The 13,061-nt window shown below is 32.9% G+C and overlaps 1 protein-coding gene across 1 annotated transcript in view; it reads right to left on the bottom strand.

Moving 5' to 3' along the window:
- The window catches only part of LOC141455969 (sodium-dependent neutral amino acid transporter B(0)AT3), a 61,781-nt gene extending 48,720 nt beyond the window's left edge, over positions 1-13,061 (bottom strand). The window contains exon 1 of the mRNA XM_074131495.1: positions 12,654-13,061. The gene's annotated coding sequence lies outside the window, so the exon portion shown is untranslated. The remainder of the gene's footprint in view (positions 1-12,653) is intronic.

Here is a 13,061-nt window from a genome sequence, read left to right as displayed (position 1 = left end):
CATACTGTCGCCATCCCTCAATACTTCTTCAAGTTTAACAAATTTTCTTAAGCTTGTAGTGGTTATTTGTCTTTCAACTCATTCAACCCATACTAGGGAGAGATAGCATTTAATTAGAAAATCGTGACGCCTAAATTACCTAAAATAATTGTTTTCAGGTATATTTGAACAGAAGAATCGAATCAGTAAATAACCAGTGTAAAAAATTTCAGTCAATTTTAAACATTTGCGTAATTTTCACAACCAACTTTGTTTAAGCCTTCAGCAACCCAAGTATTTCTCCTTGATACTAATTTTTGTAGGCGCCACGGTAGCCGAGCGGTTAGAGGCGAGATCTGCGAAGCTAATATGTATTGTGGTACTGGGTTCGATTCCCGGTCTTTAGGCCTTGGATTTTATTTAATGGTTAATAAAAGAAATTTACAGTAAAGTATGTTTGCTAGTCGCCTCCGTCCACGACACCTAATTGGTAGTTGGACGTTAAGCCCCGCCTGGGAAAATAGGCGATTACTTAACTTTTTTACTCTTTTTTTTACTAATTTTTGTTTTAGTGTAGTACACTAAAACGTCATTTTTACAGAAATCATGTCATCGAATACATGTAATTAGAAAGATATCTAATGCATCTGCATGTACCGTATTATAAGGTATCTTAACGTCAATGCTCACTTTATTGTCATACTGCACTGCACACCTGTAAATGCATAAAGTGGAGAGTGAAAAATAGAAAAGAAAAAAAAACCATCAATGAATCAATAATTTTAATTTTGTTTGATTAGTCTTTAAACCAGAGGTCGCCAAAGTGGTCTATATAGACCCCCAGGAGTCTATTTAGCAAAAGTAGGGGGTCGATCTGAGCCAGGGGGACGAAGGAAAAACTATTTCGAACCCACTGTAGCGAACCTTGCAAAGAAACACCAGGCACACCATCTCATTAATTAAGAAGCAATACTGTACTTACTTTACTTATTATTTTCACTGATTTATAATTACTTATTATTTAATCAATATTAAGGTATTTAAACTTCATCTTTAAGATATTTTTCATAAAACTATCGTTACACAATGTAAAATTACTTTAATAAATGTTTAAAATCATAAAATAAATGTACAAACACAGTACCTAATAGATAGTTTTATTTTAATTAACTGAAAATTACTTTTATGGTAGGTCGATGAAGATTTCGAAAAATTATATTGGGGTCCATGATCAAAAACGTTTGGCGACTCCTGCTTTAGAGGATGTAAGGTTTAAGAACACTAATGGAACTGAGAAATTATGAATATGAATATGACAGCAATGTGTAGAATTATAACCGGTTAGGAATATTTATATACTAATTCAAGACCATCTTGATGAAAACAAGAATAATAAATTTTGAATATTCCTTCATTTTTCGAGTTTAGATCAATAAAATTTATGTATAAGCACACCAAATACCTAACATTAACACTTTCAGATTAAATGTTCTACAAGACGAAGAAAAAACAGAAAAGGATAGAAAGTACCAATGGAACGTAACAATAATTTATATAAATGCTTGAATTTCGAATTAAAGTTTAAGAATAATAATTTCCCCCCCCCCTACTTCCATGCCTAGCCTGGATTCACTGTGATGTCAGCATTACATCAGGCTAGGCCTCAGTCCTACCCCTACTCAGGGGACCCGGCTCAATTGGCGTTCTATGTCCCTTTTTTTTAGAGACGAGTACTTCTCTTGCAAAACTAACCACTAGCGACCAATTAGTCCTGCAAGAGAGCATCGCCTCTACCAGCATCTCTGGAGTCAACCGCCCGACCATCGACTCCAAATCTCTTCGGAGACGACCGCACCTTTCACACACAAAAAAGGTGAGGTAGGCGTCGTCTCTCACTTCTGGACAATATATGCAGTCTTCTTGTACCCATCCTCTTGAGGTATTCTCTAAAAAGGCCATGCCCACTCAAGAGTTGGGTAAGGTAGAAGTCCACTTCTCCGAATGACCGCTTTATCCAGATGCTTATATCTTTGATGAGCCTGGCGGTCCATCGACCATGCGGTTCCTAGTCCCAGGCAGCCTGCCATTCCAGGACGGTTCGGTTACGCTCCTCCCTGGTGACGGCTTCCCTGTTAACTTCCGGTCTTCTTTTATAAAGCCTCTTACGCTCTCCAGCTAAGAGAGCAATAGGTATAACCCCAGCAATCACCATGATTGCAGGTTCGGATACAGTGCGGTATGCCGAGGCAATCCGCAGTGCACCGAGTCTCTAGACTCTGGCTAGCCTCTTCCTTTCGCCGTTTTATTTAGAGCATCCGCCCACACCTCCGCCCCATAAAGGAGGAAATAATAATAATAATAATAATAAGAAGAAGAATAATAATAAGAAGAAGAAGAATAATAAGATTAATAATAATAATAAGAACAATAATAATAGCCCATTCAATTTGTAGGTTCATAAAAGATTAAATTATATACACTGATGGACAAAATTAACGCACCACCCTTATTTTTTTTATTATTTCCAATTTGTGCAAATTTTGGACTTTCAAAATATTGTTGGCTGAGCAAATAAGCCATTTGTAACTACGGCCATCTGAAGAATTTAGGCTTACTCTCTTCCAGTTGTCTTAAGTCCAATTCACATGTTCACGTGCAAACTGAAGCCTGGTGATTTTGTGAACTGTGGTAAGAAGAGGACCACGAGCAAGATGTCTGGCTCTAAGGTTACTTTCATTAAGTCTTCTTCTAACAGTCCTGCTGGAGATGGAAACATTTCGGACTTGCCTTATGAGACTTTTTATCTCATTTCCTGTTATACTCCTGTTTCGCAAAGCCAGGTGCCGGATGTACCTATCGTCTCTCGCTGCTGTACATCTCTTCTTGAATGACATATTGTCTCCATAAATCGCTTTAGACAAGTGATGTACAGTCCAAAACAAAAGCGGAAAATAATTTATTTAATTTTAACTAAACAAAAACTGAGTGGTGCGCTAATTTTGTCCACCAGTATATATTAAATGAACAACTTCTTGCGAGATAGAATTTTCTAAATATTCATTCGTTGAATCCTTTATGAACTTTATGATTGATAGGAAACAATTTTTATTATTGCAATCAATACGTTACAATGGAAACATAATCTTCATTTACGTATTTTTAATTTCAAGGCAGAAAATATTCTAAAACTTTGGATGCACACTCAATGAAGAAGTTAGGCAATTGCAAAAAGAAAAAAAAACAATAATTATTTCCGGTTGTAAATTTTTAGCTACTTAAGAGATTATTTTTAGCGCATAACAATGGTCTATTTCTCGCATTTGTACTTATTCTGAGAAAGTTAATATTCGACTAAGTGCATTGAGTGCAGTTAGTCGGCAATTACCCAACTAGTTTAAGAATAGAAAGATCATAATGCGATTTCATAGTTACAATTTTTGAATGAACCGTAATCTTCTATTCACTGCATTACTCCTTCATATTCACTAAACTATATTATTGTGGGTTATTTTTGTCGAGCGCACGCTATTCTTGACAGTTAAAAAAATTACCAAAATTTTTTGTAACAAATTTATTAATGCAAATAGAAATAAGGAGGGAAATTTAATTATAAACTGGACACACAAGTGAAATTTCAGGTGAACTGGTTTAAAACTTCTCTAATTAAGATGCTTAAAAGAGGACCATCTATTTGTAAGTTCGACAACGGTTAAAATACGAGGGTCGTTTGGAAAGTCCGTGCAAAAATAAAAACTACTTAATTTTTGGGGGTAAACCTTTTTTATTTTTCAACATAGTCTCCTTTTAGGCTTATACACTTCGTCCAACGCTGCTCTAGTTTGTTGATCCCTTCCGAATAATAGGATTTGTCCAAGTCTGAAAAATAGCCATTCGTTTCTGCAATCACCTCCTCGTTTGAATAAAATCTTTTTCCCGCCAGCCATTTCTTCATATTGGGGAACAAATAGTAGTCCGAGGGAGCCAAGTCTGGAGAATAGGTGGGATGTGAAACGAGTTGGAACCCTATTTCCATTAATTTTGCGACCACAACTGCTGAGGTGTGAGCTGGTGCGATGTCGTGATGGAAAAGGACTTTTTTGTGGGCCAATCGTGGGCGTTTTTCTTGCAGCTCGGTTTTCAAACGGTCCAATAACGATGAATAATATGCACCTGTAATAGTTTTACCCTTTTCCAGATAGTCGATGAGGATTATTCCTTACGAATCCCAAAAGACAGTCGCCATAATCTTTCCGGCCGAAGGAACGGTCTTCGCCTTTTTTGGCGCAGATTCCCCCTTGGTAACCCATTGTTTTTTGGTCTCAGGAGTGTAGTGATGTATCCATGTTTCATCCACAGTGACGAAACGACGCTTAAAGTCATGCGGATTCTTCTGGAACAGCTGCAAACCGTCCTTGCAACACTTCACACGATTTCGTTTTTGGTCAAGCGTGAGAAAATCACTCGACTTCCTCGATTCAAACGAATGCCAAACACAAAGAAATAGACCGATCTGGCTGAAACTTGGTGTGTGTTCTTCCGAGAGATGCTACTAACTAAACATAACCTCGATACGCGCCAGTAGTGCTATCTCTCTGACTTTGCAAGGACTTTTCAAACGACCCTCGTACAGAGACCTTACTTTTTTCAATCCCTCTCTCTTAACATTTTGAAAGAATTTATTCAGAATCGATAATTTTTATTATTATAATTATAATTATTTAAGACGCACTTACATATGGGCACATTGCACGGAGGTTTTTACAGAGCAATACCAGCCTCTTTCTTTTGTTTCAGAAAAAAGAACTGGGCACTGAGCTGTAAGTGGCTCCTATAAAGATAAACTGTTTAAGAACAGGCAGCTAGATTAAGACAAGAACCTCGATGGAACCCCAGAGCTCGAATCACTGAGCTAATCTCTTCCCTAACCTATTATGGTATATTTAAGGTTTTTTCTAAATCCGATTGTCAAAGAAAATTATTATTGGAAGGTTTTGTTTTAAATAAAATAATAATATATTCTATTTCCATGTAATTTTCCCCCCCACAACGTTAACAATATTATGGATGTTCCCCTACCCTATAATATAAGGTTAATAGGCGGATGAGCCAGGAAATTGAAGGACGGAAGGGCCAAATGTCGGCGTAACACGCCAAAGAGCTGTCACAATATTGAGGGAAGAACAGTAAGAAGTTATGGAGAGACTCCATCGGGAGATCGCTTAATTCTATAATTAGGCTTTTTATATCACGTTTGATTATCAAAGTAGATTCACGTACTGCAGTTTGATACGATGGACCATTATGTGCCTACTACGAGGTCTGTAAATTAAGTAATGAGACTGATTTTTTTAAAAAAATTTTATTCAAAAAGAATTACAATTCTACATTGTCACCTTCAAAATAACTTCCATCTGAAGCCACACAGCGCTGGAGACGTTTCTTACACTCCTCATAGCAGTGCTCGAACTCCGATACTGGAATAGCCTTCAGCTGGTCGGTTACAGCCGTTTGAATGAGTTCCCTTGAAGTGAAAATGACCCCCATTTTCTGGAACGCATTACTGGTGACGAGTCTTGGGTGTTTAGAATACAACTTATAAACCAAGCGCCAGAGCATGGAGTGGCACACTTCAACCTCTCCAAGGCCCAAAAAAGCGAGGATGGCAAAGTCGAAGATCAAATGTATGCTGATTTGTTTTTTCGATATCCACGGAATCGTCCACAAAGAGTTTCTACCTCAAGATCAAACGGTCAATCAACACTTTTGCCGAGAGTTTCTTGAAAAACTTCGAAAAAGGGTCATTCGTGTGAGACCAAACATCAAGAACAAGTGGGTGTTGCATCACGATAATGCTCCTTGTCACACAGCAATTTCAATAAATGAGTTTTTGGCCAGTAAAAACATTCCTGTGGCTCCTCAGTCTCCTTATTCGCCTGACTTGAGTCCTTGTGACTTTTTTCTCTTCCCGAAGTTGAAAAATCACCTCACAGTCACATTTTGGGACAGTCCAAAACATTCCAACAGCTGTAACCGGCTTCAGCTGAAGGCTATTCCAGTATCGGAGTTCGAGCACTGCTATGAGGAGTGGAAGAAACGTCTCCAGCGCTGTGTGGCTTCAGAAGGAAGTTATTTTGAAGGTGACAATATAGAATTGTGATTCTTTTTTGAATAAAAAAAATTTAAAAAAATCAGTCTCATTACTAATTTACAGACCTCGTATATTAGCGAAATAATAAATCAACTGTCGGTGCTAGCAACCGGCTCCGACATTATTGTAATTAAAAAGAAAATAAAATCTTAATGAATCAAAACAATTCAGACTTTTTTACAGACAAAAAAAACAGAATTACTTTGATCCATCAAGTGTCTTTTGTAAACAGAATTACTTTCAATGGGATAAAGAATTTAGTTTATTTACATTGTTATAGACTATAGATAAAATCTGGAAAAAATCAGTTTACCGACACTTTCGTTAAGGGTCCAGTTTTGGAGAATGAGAGAGAATTTCATTTGTGAAAGGTTCAAAGGATACTGAAATTACACCAATTTCACTGGTACCAGTACTAAGCAATTCTTGCAAAATTAAAGGCTAAACAATGTGAGATTAATTATAGTGATAAATTGTGATGTATGTGTGGCCTTTATTTGTGATCTTGAAAGGGGTTATTCATTGTAATAGTAAATATTTTGTAAAAAAAAAAAAATTCTAACTCAAATTTGAGTTAAATAATTAGGATTATTTACTAAAATAACGTCAAGCCACTTGATGTTATAGCTTAAATAAAAACCCCCTGACAACTAGAAGAGCATTTAAACAAAATTAAACATACGTGATAATATGTAATAAGACACTGCCTACACCTACATCAATAAACCACGTGCATCAAACATAGTATCCATGTAAAATGGCATGAGTAATTTCCATGTTTATTGCGGATCTAGTTAAATAATATTCTCAAGGTTTCAACATTATTTAAAAACAACGAATTTTGCCCTACTAACGTACAAAAGAGTTTTACTTTAAAAATTCATGCTAAAAAAAAATTCGCTATTCAGTTCAATAAATAAATTAAAAACGTTGATATTTTGTATGTAGATATTTAAAGCAAAGAATACGATTTAAGAATATGTAAAGAACTGCCCAGAGAACAACCTAGGTTGGAGAAGTGACATACAAGAGTTTTTTTTTAAATTTAGATATTTGTAGCAGTTTACTCGTTGCGTGATTTTTAAGTTTCTACCAAAGGGAAACTAAGTCTCTTTTAAGTTACCAACAATTTTAGAAGTGTTACCACTAGGTAACATTTAGGTAAAAACAATACTGCAGGCAATTTAGATGCAGTTCATACAGTTGGTTGTTGAACTGTTAAAGAGACGAATGCATTGCTCAAGATGCAAAGTCTTATAGGGGCACCCATATTAGCGAAATAACAAATCAACTATAGGCGCTAGCAATCGGCTCCGACATGAATGTTATTAAAAAGAAAACAAAGCCTTAATGAATCAAAACAATTCAGTAACCACTGGATATTAAAAATACTGTTTTTTAATTTTTTTTTTTGTAAATCGTAATTATTAAATAACTTCAATCGATAAATCTATCGATTTATATAGATAAATCTAGTTTACCTTCCCTAGAATTTCTATTAAATAATGAATGTACATTCCAACAAATCTAACAGTATCAATAATCGATTATTTTTTACTTGAAATTTACAATACACATGTACGAGTATGTCATCGTTCTACTCAACTTGCAAGAAAGTTTAAATTTATTCATTGACCCTAGAACTCCCAAAATGCAGTTTCAGCAATATTATTTTCTTTCAACAAAAAACAAAATTACAATTCTAAATTTGTAATTGCATTAACGACACATGATTGCTGCTGATTTAGAATACATCACAGAAAAAGTTTGATTATATTGTTTTTAAGGATAACTTATACATTCTTGTACAGTAATTCTAGAATCAAATTTAAATAGCACGGGGTTATTTATTATGGCCAATTTTCTAGGGATATGAACGTGCTTTTATTAGGAGCATTTTCAAAATGTTTAGTTTGGTGTAATTTCCATGTATAAAGAAGTTTATAAAAAAAAACACTATAAAGTGCATTTTTATAACCGTAAAGTGTTTTAAAGCTTAAATTTTTTTTAATATCTTTTAAGGTTTAATTATTTTCTGTCACAGTAATCAACAATAAAACATGAAGAGATTTTTAGGGAAAAAACTAATAAATTATTGTTTATAAAAATCATCATAAAATTAATTAATAATTAATAATTTAATAAACAATAATTGGAAAAAAAAGAGAAGAATATCTAATAAATTAGAACTACGTATTGGAAGAAGTAATGCTGACAAAAGGTTTGATGTTCCTAATCAGTGCCTGAAAAATTACTACTTTTCTGTATATACTCAACCGCCATACACCGCAGCTTAAATGGTTTTATATAAATGATTTCGCCTTACAATATCTTTTATCTGATATTGCACCAAGAAAATTTACTTTTGGCTTGATTTTACGGATCGTATTAATTTCAAAATTCAATTTTTACTCGTATAAATTTTTTTTTAAGTAATTTTTTTAAAGAAATATCCTCACTTTGTATATTTTTTTTTCTTCAATAAATAGTTATTTATTTAACAAGTGTGGAAAGTAGTACTTTTCCTCACGCGAGGCATGGTTTGCACGCACGAGCGAGCGAAGCGATTTTCTGCAACCATTTATTAACTAATAAAATTAAAAATTTCATTTTTACAGTCTACAAAAAGTAATTTATTTATTATAAACATTTATTGTTATATTACAATTATTTACATTACTTACGTATTTACATTACTTATTACATTTTCTGCTGTTTCTTTTATTGATGGAGGAGTGTTTTCTAAACAGGCATCACTAGTATCCATTTTAAATTTCTATAAGGTAACACTATAACCTTTTTAACTGTTATAATTAAAAATATCTAATTATTTATTAAAGTATTATTTTTATTTCTATATTCCTTTCAATTTTTATTTTATTTTTTAATATTCGTTTTTTAATTATTTAAATAAAAAAAATTTAAATAAGCTTATTAGAGTTTTACAGAAAATATTTATGTTAATAACAAAACTTCTTATATCAAGGAAGCACAATAAAGTTTTTCCACTCACTTGTGCGGAAAGTGACACTAATGGGAATTTCCCCCCACTAGTGTGGGAAGTTGGGCATTACACAGCTGATTTTAATTGAGTAATGAGAACTTCCCTACATGGTTGCAGAAAAAGGTTTATTTTCATAAATTTGTTTCCTGTTAAAAGAACCTGTTTCTTTTACTTAACATTTTGTTCCGGAAGAGAAAATTCTTCGGATTCAAGGTTTCATGGTTGCTTTTGAAGTCTTTCCGTCACTATTCTGTGATAGATCTTCCTTCTTACTTTGTATACGTCTCTTTATGCTAATCTTCGGAAAGGTACATTAAACATTCTTTATCTCTTCGTACCTCAGACTCTTTCTAATTTTGAAGATAGTTCAACCCTTTTCAAAATCTTTATTTTTGGGACTCTAAGCTTACTAACATAATTTTCATGGAACTCATGTTTCCTCCGACTCGCACAAACAAGCGAACATCTTCACGCCAAACTTCACAACGTAAGTATAGAATTATCAAACTCCAGCCCTCTGCCCAATATAACTGCAGGTGACTAACAATGGTCAGGTAGGTTAGTTGTAGATAGGGGTCATTCATAATTCTGAAGGCTTAGATTAAACCAGCGAAGTTAAGCCTTAGAGATATTTGTGCCCCTAGCTTTCAGGGCAATCATCAGATATAAACAAAATAAAAAAATCTGATTTAGCGGAAATGAATAGCAGTTTTGCCTCTAAAGAGATTGCGTTCATCATATTGTAATCGATTCCTAAAAAGTTATTTGCCAAGTAATTGAACCAAAAACTTGGGTTGGAGAAGTCACGCTCCTGTCTAACCATTTTTGAATGTGTGTTACTCACCGAGACCTACTTTATCTTGGGCATTTTCTTCTATTTTTCTTTTGTACTTAAGCTTCCATTCTGCAATTAGGTTTTTGCTTGTGGAATCCACAAACTGTCTTCTTAGCGTTTATGTTACAATTAAAAATATCCTTCTTTTTTAAAGGCTCATATTTGAGCTAAAAAAGCAGTTTTGAGATCATTTGGTGCGACTTAAAATATTGTGATTTCCCCTTGGATGTTTGTTTTTGTTCATAGAGCAGAATGAAAATGTTCTTTAACTAAAGTTTAGGTAACTCTTTTTTTATTCCTAACTCAACAGACGTCATGTTTATACATCTTTATCGACTTGCACGTCATATACTGCGTTTTCTCAACATTTCAAACACTGTGTAATACGTTATTCCATATCATATATTCTTTGGTATCTCACCTCATTGGCTGTTACAAACAACGAATAACAATGCATTCTGGCCCTCTGGACCACAATGATGCACTGAACACATTAATGATGCTGTTATTATTAATGTGGCTGTGGAATGACTAATGATAAAGCGGGATTCCTGGGATAATCTCTTTAGAAAACCACTCAGGCAGCCATTTATGTGAATTCCTTGCTAATAGCGTTTCAAAACTTAAGTTGAAAACTTGAAATGTATAATAATTTATGTCACACCATAGTTATGAGTAAGTTTATGTGGTTAGTTTAAAGTTCGTTGATAATACGAGTACATAACACAAACCTTAGATACTTTATAATGAAGAGAGTCTCTTACTCTTCCTCTTAACTCCTACCAAAAGAAACTTCCCTCAAAAGAAAACCGAGAAAATCCATAATATTGAAAAGAAAATCCATAGAAATGGTTTTTATTCTCTTTACAGCAAAGTCGATGAGAAAATTTCAGCGAAGGGGATTGGATGGAAACTTCTCTGTCGGCTTCCATTTCAAAGTCTAACGCAATTAAAAGCTTGCTACAACTTTTTGTTTTTAAACAAAAAAACATTAGAAATACTTAATTGGTTATATTCGACATGCTCGCTATATTTCAGTAGCCAATAAGAAAATAATTAAACTACTGGAAAGCAGGGAAAAGTAATTAGTGAATTACTTTGCTGTACGGATATATTTAAAGGGGCGGAGCCTGATTCTGAAATAAAGTACATGTGTACCATGTTAGAGAGAACGCCTACACTCCTGGAAGAACACTTTCAGTGGGCGGGGGTCAGGCTGGAACAATAGCGAAATGTAAGCAGAGATAAATCATTTATTGAACGTTAAAAACCCCACTCTATGAAACCTCCCACTTTCGACGAACTAATAAATTATTAACTAGAATAAAGTTAAAGAAATTATCAAAAAGGGTAGAAATATTATTAAAACTTATTTCTAAAAAGAAATTATTAAAACAGAGTTACGGAAAAGTTTTTTCAGCTTAAATATTATTAAATAAAAACTTAAGTTTAATGGTTTAAAGATTTTGGAAAAAATGACAAAAAAAAAACATTAATAGTGCGAATAATCAAATTTAAAAAAGCCGCTATGAGCCTATAATAACTTTAATTTATAGTATAACTCGTAATTCAGTAATTTAATCAGCAATAATGAATGGATTAAGGTAAAATCTAACAATAAACAAAAACTGTTATAAATAACAGACAAACAAAGCTGATTTTATTTCATTCTAAAGGATTTTTAGTTAAATTAAAAACAAACAAACATTAAGCAAAATTTCCAAATAATTTGCTTCTGCATTTTCTTAAATGAAAGTCGAATTAATTACGTTTTGCGTTAATTATAATAATAGTCAATTATTTCGTTATAATCCACGAATATAAATATTTATACTTATATATAAATATTTTGTTTGATTAATTCATACCTTTAATTTGAAATTTATAAAACCAACATCAAGAATTGTTCTAACTTATTACTTTCTTTTGAGCTTTGATAGGTAATCCAATAAAACTGTAAATAGATCTACTCAAAATTAACGTTTTTAAATTAATAAATTTTTCTTTTAGTTTACCGTTGATTTTCTTCTCATTGTAAAGCATTATTACAATTTAAATTTAACTGGATGTAGGAGTTTTATTTATGGAGGCGTACCATCAAAGCATTCCTCTAAAATACCAGATAAAAATAGAAATACATGGAGTTAGTATTATCAAGTTCAAAAACATCCAAAAATGTATGCAAAAGCGCCTTTAGTAATTACTGAAATAATTTTTCTACTAAAATTCAATGTTGGTTGAGAAGTTTTTATTAGAATAGTTTTTTGAAAACAAGGAAAACTCGTTTAGCCTCGTATTTCTCCAAAGTGCATCGCACGGTTACGTATTTCTTTCCTTAACCGTTGGAACTATAATTCTAATTTTAAAAAATAAATGTACGCTACACAGAAAGTGGAATCAGGCCTCAGTGCAATTATATTAAAGATTTTTAATTAGTTATTAAACAAATTTTTGCGTATCATTTCAAATTTATTTTTCCTCCAAAGCTGACAGCTGGAGAACTAGCAGTGATGAATTCTTGTGATTTAGGCGATCTCAGAATGGTAAAAAAAAAGGATGGTGTTCCAGAGAGTCTTCCAAATCTTATTACATTTCCATTATTATAATTATTTTTGTAAATTAGCGAATAATTTTTCACTGAAAAAAAAATCATGCAACAATTAATAATGTACTTAAAATGAACCAACCTGGACCAGCATAACAGTTATCATGTGTAAAAACCCCTTTTTAAATTAATTCAACGAATTTTGTAGATTTCACTTTTTGTTCTTTTAATAGCACTTACACAAAATTAGTTTCACTCACGCTATTATTATTATTAATATTATTGTCTCTCAGAATGTTAAATATTAATTTTAATTTAAATAAAAAGCAAAATTTTAAAAATTCAAAAATCACAGAGCAATTACCCAAATTTTAATATATTTATTTAAACAAAAAATAAAAAATTAAAAGGGTTTGGATAAATTCGTATTTTTCTAACTTTATTATTTAATTTAAAATTAATATTTAAATTGTTTTTCAAACGTATTATCAGCGCAATATTAAAGCTTTTGATTGGACTGTTTGTGAGCGACTGCAACCCCGCGGTATGG

The sequence above is a fragment of the Rhodnius prolixus genome, unplaced genomic scaffold (genome assembly GCF_049639745.1).
Source record: "Rhodnius prolixus isolate KJV_2025 unplaced genomic scaffold, Rpr scaffold_4, whole genome shotgun sequence".
Classification (NCBI taxonomy): domain Eukaryota; kingdom Metazoa; phylum Arthropoda; class Insecta; order Hemiptera; family Reduviidae; genus Rhodnius; species Rhodnius prolixus.
The sequence above is the reverse complement of the archived record's forward strand: the minus strand, read 5'-3'. Positions and strand labels throughout refer to the sequence as shown.